The following is a 15,907-nucleotide window of genomic DNA, read 5'->3' as shown; positions in this document are numbered from 1 at the left end:
GTGAACTCATGGGATTGGTAGGAATACTCAGTGAAAAAAATGAGTGAGAAAAGGATAGACTCTAAGTGCTCTGATATTAAAGGGATGAGGGAACGAAAAGAAAACTGCCAAAGATAATGAAAAGAAAGTGTTCATAGAGGTAGGAGAAGAACTTACAGGAAGACATTTGAGAAAGAAATCCCTAATTATTAACATCAGGTACTATAGAGAGTTCAAGAAAGGTGAAGACTCCTATATTCTTCAGGTTGCTTCCATCAGAATGCTTTCAGTGGACTGAATACAGAGCCTGACTGCAGTGGATTAGAGAATAAGACCCAAGAAAGTGAAGGCTGCAAGTTCATGAATTTGGCTCTGATGGGAATGGGAAAGATGTAGAGTCCTCCATTATCTTCTGCCTTGCACTCTAGCCTTATCATCCAAACACATGCGTTTTTTTTTTTTTTTTTTGGAGTTACTTGAGTTTATTTATTTTTAATTGGAGGATAATTGCTCTACAATGTTGTGTTAGTTTCTGCCATATGTCAACATGAATCAGCTATAGGCATATATATATGTCTGTATGTCTGCTCCCTATTGAACTCTCTCACCTCCCACCCCATCTCACCCCTGTAGGTGGTCACAGAGCTCCAAGTTTGAGCTCCCTTCATCATATAACAAATTCCCACCAGCTCCAGCTATCTGTTTTACAAATAAATGGTAATGTATGTTTCGGTGCTAATTTCTTTATTCGTCACACCCTCTCCTTCTCCTTCTGTGTCCACAAGTCTGTTTTCTGTATCTGCGTCTCCATTGCTGCCCTACAAATAGGTTCATCAGTACCATCTTTCTAGAGTTCATTTATATGCATAATATGATATTTGTTTTTCTCTTTCTGACTTCCTTCACTCTGTATAATAGTCTCTAGGTTCATCCACATCATTAGAACGGATTCAAATGCATTCCTTTTTATGGCTAATATTCCATTGTATATATGTACCCCAGCTGCTTTATCCATTCTTCTGTAAGTGAACATCTAGGTTGCTTCCATGAGCTAGTTATTGTTAATAGTGGTACAGTGAACATTGGGGTACATGTGTCTTTTTCAGTTATGGTTTCTTCAGGGTATATGCTCACTAGTGGAATTCTTGGGTCATGTGGTAGTTTTATTTCTAGTTTTTTAAAAGAAATTTCTGTACTCTTCTCCATAGTGGCTGTATCAATTTGCATTCCCAGCAACAGTGCAAGAGGGTTCCCTCTTCTCCACACCCTCTCCAGCATCTATTGTTTGTAGATTTATTTTTATCATGGCCATTCTGACTGGTGTGAGGTGATAACCTCATTGTGGTTTTGATTTGCATTTCTCTAATAATGAGTGATGTTGAGCATCTTTTCATGTGTTTCTTAGCCATCTGCATGTCTTCTTTGGAGAAATATCTGTTCAGTCTTCTGTCCACTTCTGATTGGGTTCAAACCATGCATACATACTCTACTGTGTATAAAATAGATGACTATTGAGAATCTACTGTATGGTACAAGGAACTCTACTTGGTGCTCTGTCGTGACCTTAGGTATACATAGTAGTGTGTATATGTCAGTTTAAACATAGTAGTGCATGCATGTCAGTTCCAGTCTTCCAATTCATCCCACACCCGCCCTGCTCCCCTTCCTCTTGTAGATAAGTTCTCTACATCTGTGTCTCTATTTCTGATTTGCAAATAAGTTCATCTGTACTATTTATCTAGATTCCACATATAAGTGATATTATACAATATTTGTTTTTCTCTTTCTGACTCATTTCACTCTCTACAACAGTCACTAGATCCAGCCTCGTCTCTGCAAACAGCACTATTTTGTCCCTTTATATGCCGGAGTAATATTTAGTTGTATATATATACCACATACTCTTTATCCATTCCTCTGTTGATGGATATTTAGGTTGTGTCCATGTCCTGGCCAGTCTGAATAGTGCTGCAGTGAACATTGGGGTATATGTATCTTTTTGAATTATGGTTTTCCCCAGGTATATGCCCAGGAGTTGGATTACTGGGACACATGGTAACTCTGTTTTTAAGTATACTTTGTACTGTTCTCTATAGTAGCTGTACCGGTTTACATTCCCACCAACAGTGTAGGAGGATTCTTTTCTCTCCACACCCTTTCCAGCATTTATTGTTTGTAGACATTTTTATGATGACCATTCTGACCAGTGTGAGGTGATACCTCATTGTAGTTTAGATCGATTGAACAGAATAGAAAGCCCAGAAGTAAACCCATGCACCTATGGTCACCTAATCTATGACAAATGAGGCAAGAATATACACTGGAGAGAAGACAGTCTCTTCAGTAAGTGGTCCTGGGAAAACTGGACAGTTCAGTTCAGTCGCTCATTCGTGTCCGACCCTTTGTGACCTCATAGACTGCAGCACACCAGGCTTTCCTGTCCATCACCAACTCCTGGAACTTGCTCAAACTCATGTCCATCGAGTCGGTGATGCCATCCAACCATCGCATCCTCTGTCATCCCCTTCTCTTCCTGCCTTCAATCTTTCCCAGCATCAGGGTCTTTTTCAGTGAGTCATTTCTTTGCATCAGATGACCTTAAGTATTGGAGCTTCAGCATCAGTACCTCCAGTGAATATTCAGGACTGATTTCCTTTAGAATAGATTGGTTTGATCTCCTTGCAGTCCAAGGGACTCTCAAGAGTCTTCTCCAACACCACAGTACAGAAGCATCAGTTCTTTGGCACTCAGCTTACCTTATGGTCCCTCTCTCACATCCATACATGACTACTGGAAAAACCATCGCTTTGACTAGACGGACCTTTGTTGGCAAAGTAATGTCTCTGCTTTTTAATATGTCGTCTAGGTTGGTCATAACTTTTCTTCCAAGGAGCAAGCGTCTTTTAATTTCACAACTACATGTAAGAGAATGAAATTAGAACACTCCTGGGGAGGGAGATGTGAGGGAGGTTCAAAAGGGAAGGTATATATGTATACCTATGACTGTTGAGGTTTGACAGAAAACAACAAAATTCTGTAATTATCCTTCAATTAAAAAAAATTGGAACCCTCCCTAACACGATACACAGAAATAAACTCAAAATGGATTAAAGACTTAAATGTGAATCCAGACACTACAAAGCTCTTAGAGGAAAACATAGGCAAAGCACTCTTTGACATAAATTGCAGCAAGATCTTTTTTTGACCCACCTCCTAGAGTAATGAAAATAAAAACAAAAATAAACAAATGGGACCTAGTTAAAAGCTTTTCAAGCAAAGGAAACCATAAATGAGGTGAAAAGACAACCCTCAGAATGGGAGAAAATATTTGCGAATGAGTTGACTGACAAAGGACTAATCTCCAAAATATATAAAGAGCTCATGCAACTCAGTTAAAAAAAAAAGCCAGGCAGAAGGCTTAAAGAGACATATCTCCACAGAAGACACACAGATGGCCAACAAACATGAAAAGATGGTCAGCGTCACTGATTGTCAGAGAAATGAGAGTGTCATAACACAGTATTTTTCAACCTGGGCTACATATGTTTCTCAACCTAGGGAATTTTTTTTTTTTTAAATGATGCTGAGGCCCAGCTTTCATTTCTTGAATTAAAATCTTGTGGAATGAAGTGTCAAGCATTTGTATTTATAGAAGTAATTCTATACGCCTTAAGTAATTATGATGTATAGGTAGCGGTTAGAAACATTGTTTATTGTGCCATTTTCCCCATCTCTGTGCTTTTATGTAGGGTGGAAAAGTATTCACAGTCATGGAATTTTGCATTTAAACAAGCTTACTTCAGATCTGGGCTATAACACTGAGAATTTGAGTGATCTTGGAAAAGTTACCTAATTTTAAGATTGAATATCTTTGGGGGATTGTTCAGTCGCTCAGTCGTGTTCGACTCTTTGCGACCCCATGAATCACAGCACACCAGGCCTCCCTGTCCATCACCAACTCCCGGAGTTCACTGAAACTCATGTCCATCGAGTCGGTGATGCCATCCAGCCATTTCACTCTCTGTCGTCCCCTTCTCCTCCCGCCCCCAATCTTTCCCAGCATCAGAGTCTCTTCCAGCGAGTCAACTCATCGCATGAGGTGGCCAGAGTATTGGAGTTTCAGCTTTAGCATCAGTCCCTCCAGTGAACACCCAGGATTGATCTCCTTTAGAATGGACTGGTTGGATCTCCTTGCAGTCCAAGGGACTCTCAGGAGTCTTCTCCAGCACCACAGTTCAAAAGCATCAATTCTTCGGCGATCAGCTTTCTTCACAGTCCAACTCTCACATCCATACATGACCACGGGAAAAACCATAGCCTTGACTAGACGGACCTTGGTTGGCAAAGTAATATCTCTGCTTTTTAATATGCTATCTAGGTTGGTCATAACTTTCCTTCCAAGGAGTAAGCGTCTTTTAATTTCCTGGCTGCAATCAGCATCTGCAGTGATTTTGGAGCCCAAAAAAATAAAGTCTGACACTGTTTCCACTGTTTTTCCATCTATTTCCCATTAAGTGATGGGACCAGATGCCATGATCTTCGTTTTCTGAATGTTGAGCTTCAAGCCAACCTTTTCACTCTCCTCTTTCACTTTCATCAAGAGGCTTTTGAGTTCCTCTTCACTTTCTGCCATAAGGGTGGTGTCATCTGCGTATCTGAGGTTATTGATATTTCTCCCGGCAATCTTGATTCCAGTTTGTGCTTCTTCCATCCCAGCGTTCCTCATGATGTACTCTGCATAGAAGTTAAATAAGCAGGGTAACAATATACAACCTTGACGTACTCCTTTTCCTATCTGGAACCAGTCTGTTCCATGTCCAGTTCTAACTGTAGCTTCCTGACCTGCATACAGGTTTCTCAAGAGACAGGTCAGGTGGTCTGGTATTCCCATCTCTTTCAGAATGTTCCACAGTTTATTGTGATCCACACAGTCAAAGGCTTTGGCATAGTCAATGAAGCAGAAATAGATGTTTTTCTGGAACTCTCTTGCTTTCTCCATTATCCAGCGGATGTTGGCAATTTGATCTCTGGTGCCTCTGCCTTTTCTAAAACCTGCTTGTATATCTTGTTACATGGTAGGTAGCCAAATATTGCGAAGGCATAAGCAGCCCTTGTTTGATGTTCTCCATTATTTGCCCCAAACTGAAACTTTGGCAGCTTTGACATGTGGCAGAGACTGTGGGACTTGGTGGACAGGGTACTTAGTACATAGCAGAAGTAGCAGCACCACCTAGCAAGTATTTGTGAATGTACATATATATAATTTCCAAAAATACTTTATCTGATGGTTCAAGAGCTAGTGAACTGGGTTCAGTTCAGTTACATACAGATAAAGGAACTAAACTTGATAGAGGTAAAATGTTTTGCTCAGGGTCACATGATTCATTATTCGCTTCTTTGTCCAGTGCCCCAGTGCTTTCTCTTTATCAGTGAACTTTAGGTTACAATTTAAGCTTTGATCTTGTTTGTTTTTTATTGATATCTATACCGAGCCTAATATTTTCCTCAATAAATGCCTCTTATTTAATCTTGCCTGTACTGTATGAAGTATAATATTTTAAGGTGCCTGTGTCTATTTATGGAGAAGGCAATGGCAAGCCACTCCAGTACTCTTGCCTGGAAAATCCCATGGATGGAAGAGCCTGGTAGGCTGCAGTCCGTGGGGTCGCTAAGGGTCGGACACGACTGAGCGACTTCACTTTCACTTTTCACTTTCACACATTGGAGAAGGAAATGGCAACCCACTCCAGTGTTCTTGCCTGGAGAATCCCAGGGACGGGGGAGCCTGGTGGGCTTCCGTCTATGGGGTCACACAGAGTCGGACACGACTGAAGTGACTTAGCAGCAGCAGCAACAGTGTCTATTTAAGTGTGTATTTCTCAAGTTTTATGTAGAATGATAACAGGTGTGTTTATTACATGATTTTTTTTTATACAATTCTGTTTTATAACTTGTTTTCAGAAGTTGATAGTCTATTCTTGTGTGGTTTCTTAAAAGCGTTCAGCTAATACGAGAAGACTGTATCATAAAGAAGAGTTCTTAAATGTCACAAGTGCCAACTGAAGTTTGGATTGCTTATGAGCTCCTCAGATGACTCTCTGAGGCAGAGTTGAATGCATACATTTTTGTAGAAGACTTCCTAATGAATGTTTGTGTGATACGTATTTTTCAAGTCCTGTTTTTAAGTGCTAGGAATAAAGGTTCTTTGATGAGGGGATAGACAAGTACACAGACAAAATAGAGCCTGGTTAAGTACTGTGACAGTTGCATGTATCAGATGCTCAGGAGTTTGCAGGAGGGCTGCTGGGGGAGAGGAGTAAAGGCTAGGCACATGCCATTCAGATTGTTTTAGAAAGGGAACCCTGACTTGAGTGTAAATTAGAATATATAAAAGGTGAAGAGGGAACTGTATGTTTTTCCAGAAAAGGGAGCAGCATTTTCCAAGGCCACAGATGAGCTTGGTATGAACATGCACATTGCCTGGGTAGCTGGAATATTGGGACAAGACTAAGTAGTAAAATAGATGAGGCTGGAGGCATGGTCAGGATTCAGAACATGAAGGACTATGTTCTCCTTGTTAAGTTTGTATTTTCTTTTCAGAAAGATCACTCTGGTAGCACGCTGAAGAATGGATTATAGGGGGCCAGACTAGAGGCAAGAAGGCTGTTTTCTGTTGTGAATGAAAGTTGCTCAGTCGTGTCCAGCTCTCTTATGACCCCATGGACTGTGGCCTGCCAGACTACCCGGTTCGTGGAATTCTATAGGCCAGAATACTGGAGTAGGTTGCCATTCTCTTCTCCAGCGGATCTTCCCAACCCAGGGATTGAACCCAGGTCTCCCGCATTGCAGGTGAATTCTTTACCGTCTGAGCCATCAGGAAAGTCCAAGAATATTAGAGTGGGTAGCCTATCCCTTCTCCCACGGATCTTCCTGACCTGAGGATCTCCTGCATTTCTGGTGGATTCTTTACCTGCTGAGCTACCAGGGAAGCCCAAACTGTGCCCAGTGAGGTTGGAACTCAGGACCTTCACGTTATGAGACTGAAGTGCTGCCTACTGTGCTAAGAAGGCAGACAAACATTTGATGACATATAAACATGGACTGTAGCCCACCAGGGTCCTCTGTCCATGGAATTCTCCAGTCAAGAATACTGGAGTGGGTAGCCATTCCCTTCTCCAGGGAATTTTCCCGACCCAGGGATCAAACCTGGATCTGCAGCATTGCAAGCAGACTCTTTATTGTCTGAGTCACCAGGGAAGGACTCTAAATTGCTTCAGCTGAGATGGTGAACAGAGATGTTTAGAAAGTAGAATTGACAGATTTCTCACATGAGCCATTGAATGTGAGTACTGTCACCTAAATCAGGGAACGTAGGAGCAGGACACACCTAGGGGATAGATAATCAGTTTAGCTTTGGATATATTGCATTTGAGATGCTGAGGGGTCACCAGGTGACAGTGTTCAGTGAGCAGTAGAAAGTGTAAGCTGTTTATTCCTTCTATCCATTTATTAGTTGATGTTCTGTTTGGAAGAACTTTTCCTACTTTACACTCTCCTCCTCCTGAGAACTTTGGCATGATCCAGTAGTCTTTAGGACTTCCCAGGTGGCTCAATGGTAAAGAATCTGCCTGCCAAGCAGAAGACACGTGTTCGATCCCTGGATCGGGAAGATCCCCAGTGTAGGAAATGGCAACCCTCTCCAGTATTCTTGCCTGAGAAATCCCATGGACAGAGGAGCCTGATGGGCTACAGTCCATAGGATCGCAAAAGAGTCAGACACAACTCAGCAACTAAACAACAAGAAATAGTCTTTAAGTAATACCCTACTTTATGGCCCAAAAAGGTGTTCCAGGCTTTTACCTTCCTTGCCCTACTACTGAAATTAGCCATATATCTAGGAACCAGTTTCCTTTTAGTAGGAAATGGCATTTAGAATCTGTGGTATGAGCTTCAGGTGTGGTAAGTGTTACAGCTTTTCATTGCCATTTTGCAGAATATATTTACACCTTCAGGGATGATAAAACCAATGGAATGGAATTCTGTATTTAATGTAGGGCATGTTAACTTGGAGATACTGCTGAAAATCTTTCAAATAGTTTTAATAGTCTACTGATATAATTTAACTTTTGTAATTTCATAATGAAACATATAAAACATAAGACTAATATTTGTTAACCTTTAGCATGTGTGTCTGTGCTACACATTTAGTGGATTTATTTTAAAAATTTCTGTTTGAAAAGAAGCTGTTTACACTCCCGATTGTACAAAAAATAAATATTAAGCAGATTATCTATTGTTATATGGTTTATAACTGTAGAGGCAGGATTTGAAACCACAGCTGTCTCCAGAGTCCCAAGTTTTTAACCGCACTGTTAGGCTGAATTTGGAGAAGATTCAGCATAACTTTTGATTATAGAACTATAGCTGCAGAATATGTATATCTTGAGTTTGAATTTGTATTGATCATAGAGATCCATCCCGAAAGGGATTTTTTGTTTTGTTTTATAACGTTTATTTACTTGGCTGCATTGGGTCTTGGTTGTGGTGCATGGGCTCTCTAGTTGTGTCAGTAGTTTTCGGGCATGGGCTTATTAGTTGCTTCATGTCATGTGGGATCTTAGTTCCTCAACCAGGGATTGAACCCATATTTCTCGCATTGTAAGGCTGATTCTCAGCCACTGGGCCACCAGTGAATCCCCTGAGTTTTCTTTTTAATCGCTGAGATAATGAGTAAAATACCTTGGTTGATGAATGTTTTAGATAATTGATGTTGTATTGACTGTTGTATGTGATCACAAGCATTTCATAGGTAAGAAATACACTAGATTTAGATTTTGAGAAATAGAAAAATTCAGAATCGCTCTAAGCATTCCAATTTGAGTTTTCCAGGTTTAATTAGTTTTATAAGCATGTGTAGAACAACTGAATTGAAATATATAGTTGTTGAGAGCAGCACACTGCTTGGTATAGCATTGACGAAGGGGATATAAATCCTAAAGTGCTTAATTAGAAGTATATACTTAACATAAATGGTGACTACAGTCATGAAATTAAAAGACGCTTACTCCTTGGAAGGAAAGCTATGACCAACCTAGATAGCATATTAAAAAGCAGAGATATTACTTTGCCAACCAAGATCCGTCTAGTCAAGGCTATGGTTTTTCCCGTGGTCATGTATGGATGTGAGAGTTGGACTATAAAGAAGGCTGAGTCCTGAAGAATTGATGCTTTTGAACTGTGGTGTTGGAGAACACTCTTGAGAGTCCCTTGGACTGCAGGGAGATCCAACCAGTCCATCCTAAGGGAGATAGTCCTGGGTGTTCGTTGGAAGGACTGATGCTAAAGCTGAAACTCCAATACTTTGGCCACTTCATGCGACAAGTTGACTCACTGGAAAAGACTCTGATGCTGGGAAAGATTGGGGGCGGGAGGAGAAGGGGACAGCATGAGATGGTTGGATGGCATCACCGACTCAGTGGACATGGGTTTGGGTGAACTCCGGGAGTTGGTGATGGACAGGGAGGCCTGGCGTGCTGCGGTTCATGGGGTCGCAAAGAGTTGGACACGACTAAGAGACTGAATTGAACTTAGCAGAATTATTCCTCATACATACAGAGCTACAATCATGAATTGAATGTCATTTTGCAGTGAAATTGAAAAGCCATAGAATATAGCTAAGTGAATGCATTAGGTGTGGGTTGTTGAACGGCAGCTTGTAGGATGACATTGGTCTTACCTACCTCAGCTTGCCCACTTTCACTCACTCACATAACTGACTGGCTGAGAGGGTATTGCTGATGTGTTTTATGACGTGCTGAGTCATCACCATTTCCTCACCTTCTTTTTGCCCAAATGGGAATAATTGTTTTTATTTTCTAATCCTGAGTTGGTATTTGTTCTAATTTGTGTGCGTTCACTCAGTCCTGTCTGACTCTTTGTGACCTCAGGCCCCTGGATAATTTCTTCACTGTTTTGTAGTTACAGAACCAGGGTCTGATGTAGGTGTTACTGATATGGAATGTCATAGATTTCTAGTTTTCCATCTTCTTCATGATTTCCCTCTTCGAGTTTCAGTAGAACAACTTTCAAGTGCACAATGTAAACAACATTGCTTTAAATATAGCATTTACGTTTTTTATTACCAAAAATGTCTGTAAGACTTCCAGTCTGCCTCTGTTGGGGTTGTTTTGGGTATCTATAATAGCCTTTATTGATCTTGGACACACCAGGAGCCTAACAGACAGTGCAGTACCTTGAACCTGTGTCAGCGATAATTGGTACAGAAACCACAAGAAACCCCTTTCTAAGACCAGCATTACACAGTCAACAACTGTAAATACTTATTGTCCCAAAACCCATAACCAACCACATCATATGAGAGAATGTATCAGTTTGCTATTACAACCATTCTTTGTTCTGAAAGATTATTTTCTGTTGTTTCATAAATGCTTAGCATCTTGTGACCCTAAAACTAGGAGCTCTGGAGGAACCAGGGTTTACTAGACATCTCAGTCTGGTGTCCCTCCTCTTTAGTAGGTTATCAGCCAGATAACCCAGAGTGGCGTGTGTGTGTGTGCATGTTCAATCGCTAAGTTGTCTGACTCTTTTTTGACCCCATGAACTGTATCCTCCAGGCTCCTCTGTCCATGGTATTTTCCAGGCAGGATTACTGGAGTGGGTTGCCATTTCCTATTCCAGGGGATCCTCCCAACCCAGGGATCGAACCCATGTCTCTTGTGGCTGCTGCATTGGCAGGCAGGTTCTTTACCACTGGGCCACCTGGGAAGCCCCCAGAGTTGGCATGCTGCTGCTGCTAAGTCGCTTCAGTCGTGTCCGACTCTGTGCGACCCCATAGAAGGCAGCCCACCAGGCTCCCCCGTCCCTGGGATTCTCCAGGCAAGAACACTGGAGTGGGTCGCCATTTCCTTCTCTAATGCGTGAAAGTGAAAAGTGAAAGTGAAGTTGCTCAGTCGTGTCCAACTAGTAGCAACCCCATGGATTGTAGCCCACCAAGCTCCTCTGTCCATGGGATTTTCCAGGCAAGAGTACTGGAGTGGCTTGCCATTGCCTTCTCCGAGGGTGGCATAAATCCTACCAATAAACCACTTGTTTTAAACTTTAATGTGTATCAGAACCACCTGTCGGTCTCATTAAACCAGACTACTAGATCCTGTTCCGGAAATTCTCATTCATCAGGTATGGAAATTCACATTTTTGCCAAGTTCCCCAAGTGATGACGATAGTGCTACTGTAAGAGTTTTTTAGGTTGTAACTTACATGCAGCAGAACCCAGTTCTGGTTAATTTAAAGAAAAGGAATTTATTAAAAAGATAGTGGGTAGCTATAGACTTGTTGGGAGTGCTGGAGAAATAGATGTGGAGCTAGACATGATCCATACACCTTATCACATATTTGGTAAAGATACTACTACTGCTTTCATTGAACACAGTGGATACCATAGCTTGCAGTGCTGACCATGTACACTGTACACTGCATGTGTTGACAGAGCCTTCAGCCACAGTTCTTGCTTCTTGGTATCACTAGATTAAAAGTTTGTGATGAGTATATCTGATTGGTAGCACTTGGATCTTTAGCCTGTGCCATAGTTTTATGGAAGCTTGGAAAAGTGGAAATCTGATGTTTCCAGTTTCCACCCCATTCATGGCTTGACTTTCTTGCCAGATATTTTTGACCATATGCATTAGAAATTGGGCTTCCCAGGTGACACAGTGGTAAAGAATCCTCCTGCCAATGTGGGAGACGCAAGATGTAGGTTCAATCCCTAGATCAGGAAGATCCCGTAGGGTAGAAAATGGCAACCCACTCCAGTATTCTTGCCTGGAAAATCCCATGAACAGAGGAACCTGATGGGCTACAGTCTGTGGGATCCCGAAGAGTTGGACATAACTGTATGACTGAACACACAAACACACATTAGGACTTTACAGAGTATTCCTTAGGGACCAAATTTAGCCTACCAGGTATTTTTTAACTAAAGTTTTGTTGGAATGTACCTACCCCTATTCATTTATCTATTTTTTTTTTTTTTTTGGTTTTCATGCTGCAAAGGCAAGGTAGATTAGTAGTAGTGACAAAAACCATACGGCCCAGAAAACCTAAAATGTTTACTGCCTGACCCTTTATAGAAAGAGTTTGCTAATTCCTAGTAGGAATAATCCTAATACTTCTCTTCAGATCCTTGTGGTCACCACTTATAGATGCCATTGGAGAACTGAATGTAAAATGACCAAATTGTTGAAGAGAAGATTGGAGACAAATAAAGGGCAAACTTTTAGATATTTGAAGAAGGACTTGCAGAATCTAAAGTTCAGAAACTTTGTCAGTCTTTATTCAGGCAGAGAACTGGAGAACCATATGTATGTAAAAACTTGTGAATTATATTCTCACAGACTTTAAAATTGAGAAGTGAATTCCTAATTGTCAGCTGCTGATGTACCATCACCAGTGATGTACCAAAGATATCCTCTGACCTGAAAACAAAGGAAATAATATGACATAGTTCATTTGAGAATCTCAGAAAACTCTGGGACTCCTGGACTCTAGTCTGCCCTCATCTGGCAGATCAGGTTTTGGGGCTTCTAATTTTGTTTGTCATGACATAACTTTTTGTGTTACAGTTTTGAAATCTTGTTTGCCACTAAAAGTTGTCTTGATGTCAGAAAATAACAAGCACATTTCCATGGGATAGGCATTTTGTGAGTGTCTGGCCAGGTTATGACGACTCTTAACTAAAAGGGTGGGGCCCCAGCAGCTGTGTTTGTAGTATATGACCACGCCTACCAGCCATTGTTTTGGAAGCGCTAGCTCATGCATTAAAGCTAGGAAAAAAAATTACCTGCATATATATACGGAGGAGGAAACAATACTGTTCTTGTTCACAGGAGATTTTATTGTATAGTAGAAAATCCAAAAGAATCTGCAAACTATCAGTTTTGTTAAGCTTTGTAGTATATATCTTAAACTTACCACAACCTTCAAGTGATATTGTACTGTTTCTCATATAAAAAAGAACCTTACAATATTATACCTACATTTTTACCTTCTCGCGTTTGCGATTGTGATGCATTTTGCTTGTACACATATTATAAACCTCATAATATGTTGTTATCATTGTTGTTGCTGTTTCTTTAAATAGCCAATTTTTTTTTTAATAAATTAGGGAAAAGATTTATATTTATCCATGTAGTTAGCATTTCCAGTTTTCTTCATTCCTTTGTATAGCTCCAGATTTCCATCTGGTATTGTTTTCCTCTTTTATGGAAATGACTTACTTTTGTAGAGCAGGTCTGCTGGTGATTGATTGATTCAATCTCTGTATATGTGAAAAAATATTTGCTTTCCTATTTGAAAGGTATTTTGACTGGAAGAGTATTCTAGCTAATTTTTTTCTCGTGTGACTTTAAAGGTGGTAATTGACTACAGTATTGTCTTTATTGCATTGTTTCTGACTAGACGTGTTCTGTAATTCTAATTACTATTCACACTGTGTAATTTACCTTCTTTCTGTAGCTGCTTTTTTTTTTTATTGCCCTGAGTCTTTGTTGCCACACGCAGGCTCTCTCTAGTTGTGGTGAGTGAGGACTACTCTTGATTGTGGTGCATGGACTTCTCATCGCGGTGGCTTCTCTTGTTGCGGCGTACAGGCTCTAAGCATGTGGACTTGGGTAGTTGTGGCTCATGAACCCTAGAGTGCAGCATCGGTAGTTGTGGCACACGGGCTTAGTTGCTCTGTGGCATGTGGGATCTTCCCAGACTAGAGATCGAACCTGTGTCCCTGCGTTGGCAGGCAAATTTTTATCCGCTGTACCACCAGAGATATCCTCTGCCTGCTTTTACAATTTTCTCTTTATCATTTATTAAGCAGTTTATGTGCTTTGCTATTGTTTATTTCATATTTCTTGTGCTTGAGTTTTGTTCAGCCTTATGGATGTACAAGCTTATAGTTTTTATCAAATAAGGAAAACTTTCCACCATTTATCAAATTATTTTTTTGTTCTTCGTTTTCTTCACAGTGACTCCAATTATACTTTTGTTGGGCTGTTTAAAGTTATTTCCTGTCTCACTGGTGCTCTGTTAAGATTTTTTTGGTCTTTTCTCCCTGTGTTTTATTTATTTATGTTCATTCTTTTAAATTTAAGTATAATTGATTTACAGTATTGTACAGTATTAGTTTATACATACAGTGTAGTCATTCACTATTTTTGTAGGTTATTCTCCATTTACAGTTATTATAATATATTGGCTCTATTCCTATGCTGTACATTACATCCTTGTATCTTCTGTATTTTATACTTGGCAGTTTGTACTTCTTTGGAGAAGGCAATGGCACCCCACTCCAATACTCTTGCCTGGAAAATCCCATGGACGGAGGGGCCTGGTAGGCTGCAGTCCATGGGGTCGTGAAGAGTCAGACACGACTGAGCGACTTCACTTTCATGCGTTGGAGAAGGAAATGGCAACCCACTCCAGTGTTCTTGCCTGGAGAATCCCAGGACGGAGGAGCCTGGTGGGCTGCCGTCTATGGGGTCACACAGAGTCGGACACGACCAAAGTGACTTAGCAGCAGCAGCAGTTTGTACTTCTTCGTCTTCTACTAGCCCTATCTTGCCTCTCTCCCCACCAGTAACAACTAGTTTGTTCTCTATATCTATGAGTCTGTTTTTGTTTTATGTATTCATTGGTTTTATTTTTTAGATTCCATATGTAAATGATAATATATAATATTTTTTTCTGTATGACTCATTTCACTAGGCATGATACCTTCCAGGTCCATCTGTGTTCTTTAAAGTGGCTAAATTTCACTCCTTTTCGTGGTTGAGCAGTATTCCATTGTGTGTATATGTGTGTGTGCACAGACATTCACATACTACATCTTCTTTATTCATCTGTTGATGGACAGTTAGTTGCTTCAGTATCTTGGCTATTGTATGTAAATAATAGTGCTATAAACATTGGGTGCATGTATCTCTTTGAATTAGTGTTTTCATTTTCTTCAGATGTATACCTGGGAGTGGAATTGCTGGATCATATGGTAGGCTCTATTTTTCTTTTTTTGAGGAATCTCTGTATTGTTTTTTCACAGTAAAAGTGAAAATCGCTCATTTGTGTCTGACTCTTCGCGACTCCATGGACTGTATATAAAGTCCATGGAATTCTCCAGGCCAGAATAATGCAGTGGGTAGCCTTTCCCTTCTCCAGGGGATCTTCCCAACCGAGGGATCCAACCCAGGTCTCCTGTATTGCAGGTGGATTCTTTACCTGCTGAGCCACAAGGGAAGCCCAAGAATACTGGAATGGGTCGCCTGTCCCTTCTCCAGCGGATCTTCTGACCCAGGAATTGAACCAGATTCTCTTGCATTGCAGATGAATTCTTTACCAACTGAGCTATCAGGGAAGCCCTATGATAGTTTTCCATTGTGGCTGCACTAATTTATATTCCGTTTCCTTGCTAGGACTCTCTTATTCCCACATCTTGGCAGCATTTGTTATTTGTGATCTTTCTGGTGATAGCCATTCTGACAGAACTGAGGTAGTGTTTAATTGTGGTTTGATGTACATTTTTATGCTGTATTAGTGATGTTGCGTATCTTGTCATATGCCTATTGGCCACCTGTATATCTTCTTTGGAAAAATGTCTTACATGTCTTCTGTCCATTTTCTGAGTTTTAATTCCTTGATAATTATATAAGCTATTTATATATTTAGGGTATTAAGTCCTTGTCAGTCATATCATTTGTAAATATTTTCTCTCATTGAGCAGTTAATTTGTCTTTTTGTTTCATGGATGGTTTCCTTTGTTGCGCAAAAGCTCTTACCTTTAGATGGTCATACAGAGTGAAGTAAGTCAGACAGAGAAAGAGAAACATTGTGTCACATCCCCTATAGGTGAAATCTCAAAAGAAATGAT

The 15,907-nt window shown here is 40.5% G+C and overlaps 1 protein-coding gene across 4 annotated transcripts in view; it reads left to right on the top strand.

Annotated features, from left to right (window-relative positions):
* RAPGEF6 (Rap guanine nucleotide exchange factor 6) overlaps positions 1–15,907 on the top strand; it is a 221,326-nt gene that overhangs the window by 7,268 nt on the left and 198,151 nt on the right. The gene's annotated exons all lie outside the window — the stretch shown is intronic.

Source organism: Moschus berezovskii, chromosome 8 (genome assembly GCF_049115385.1).
Source record: "Moschus berezovskii isolate FMDL1 chromosome 8, NW_MosBer_1.0, whole genome shotgun sequence".
Taxonomy (NCBI): Eukaryota; Metazoa; Chordata; class Mammalia; order Artiodactyla; family Moschidae; genus Moschus; species Moschus berezovskii.
The sequence above is the reverse complement of the archived record's forward strand: the minus strand, read 5'-3'. Positions and strand labels throughout refer to the sequence as shown.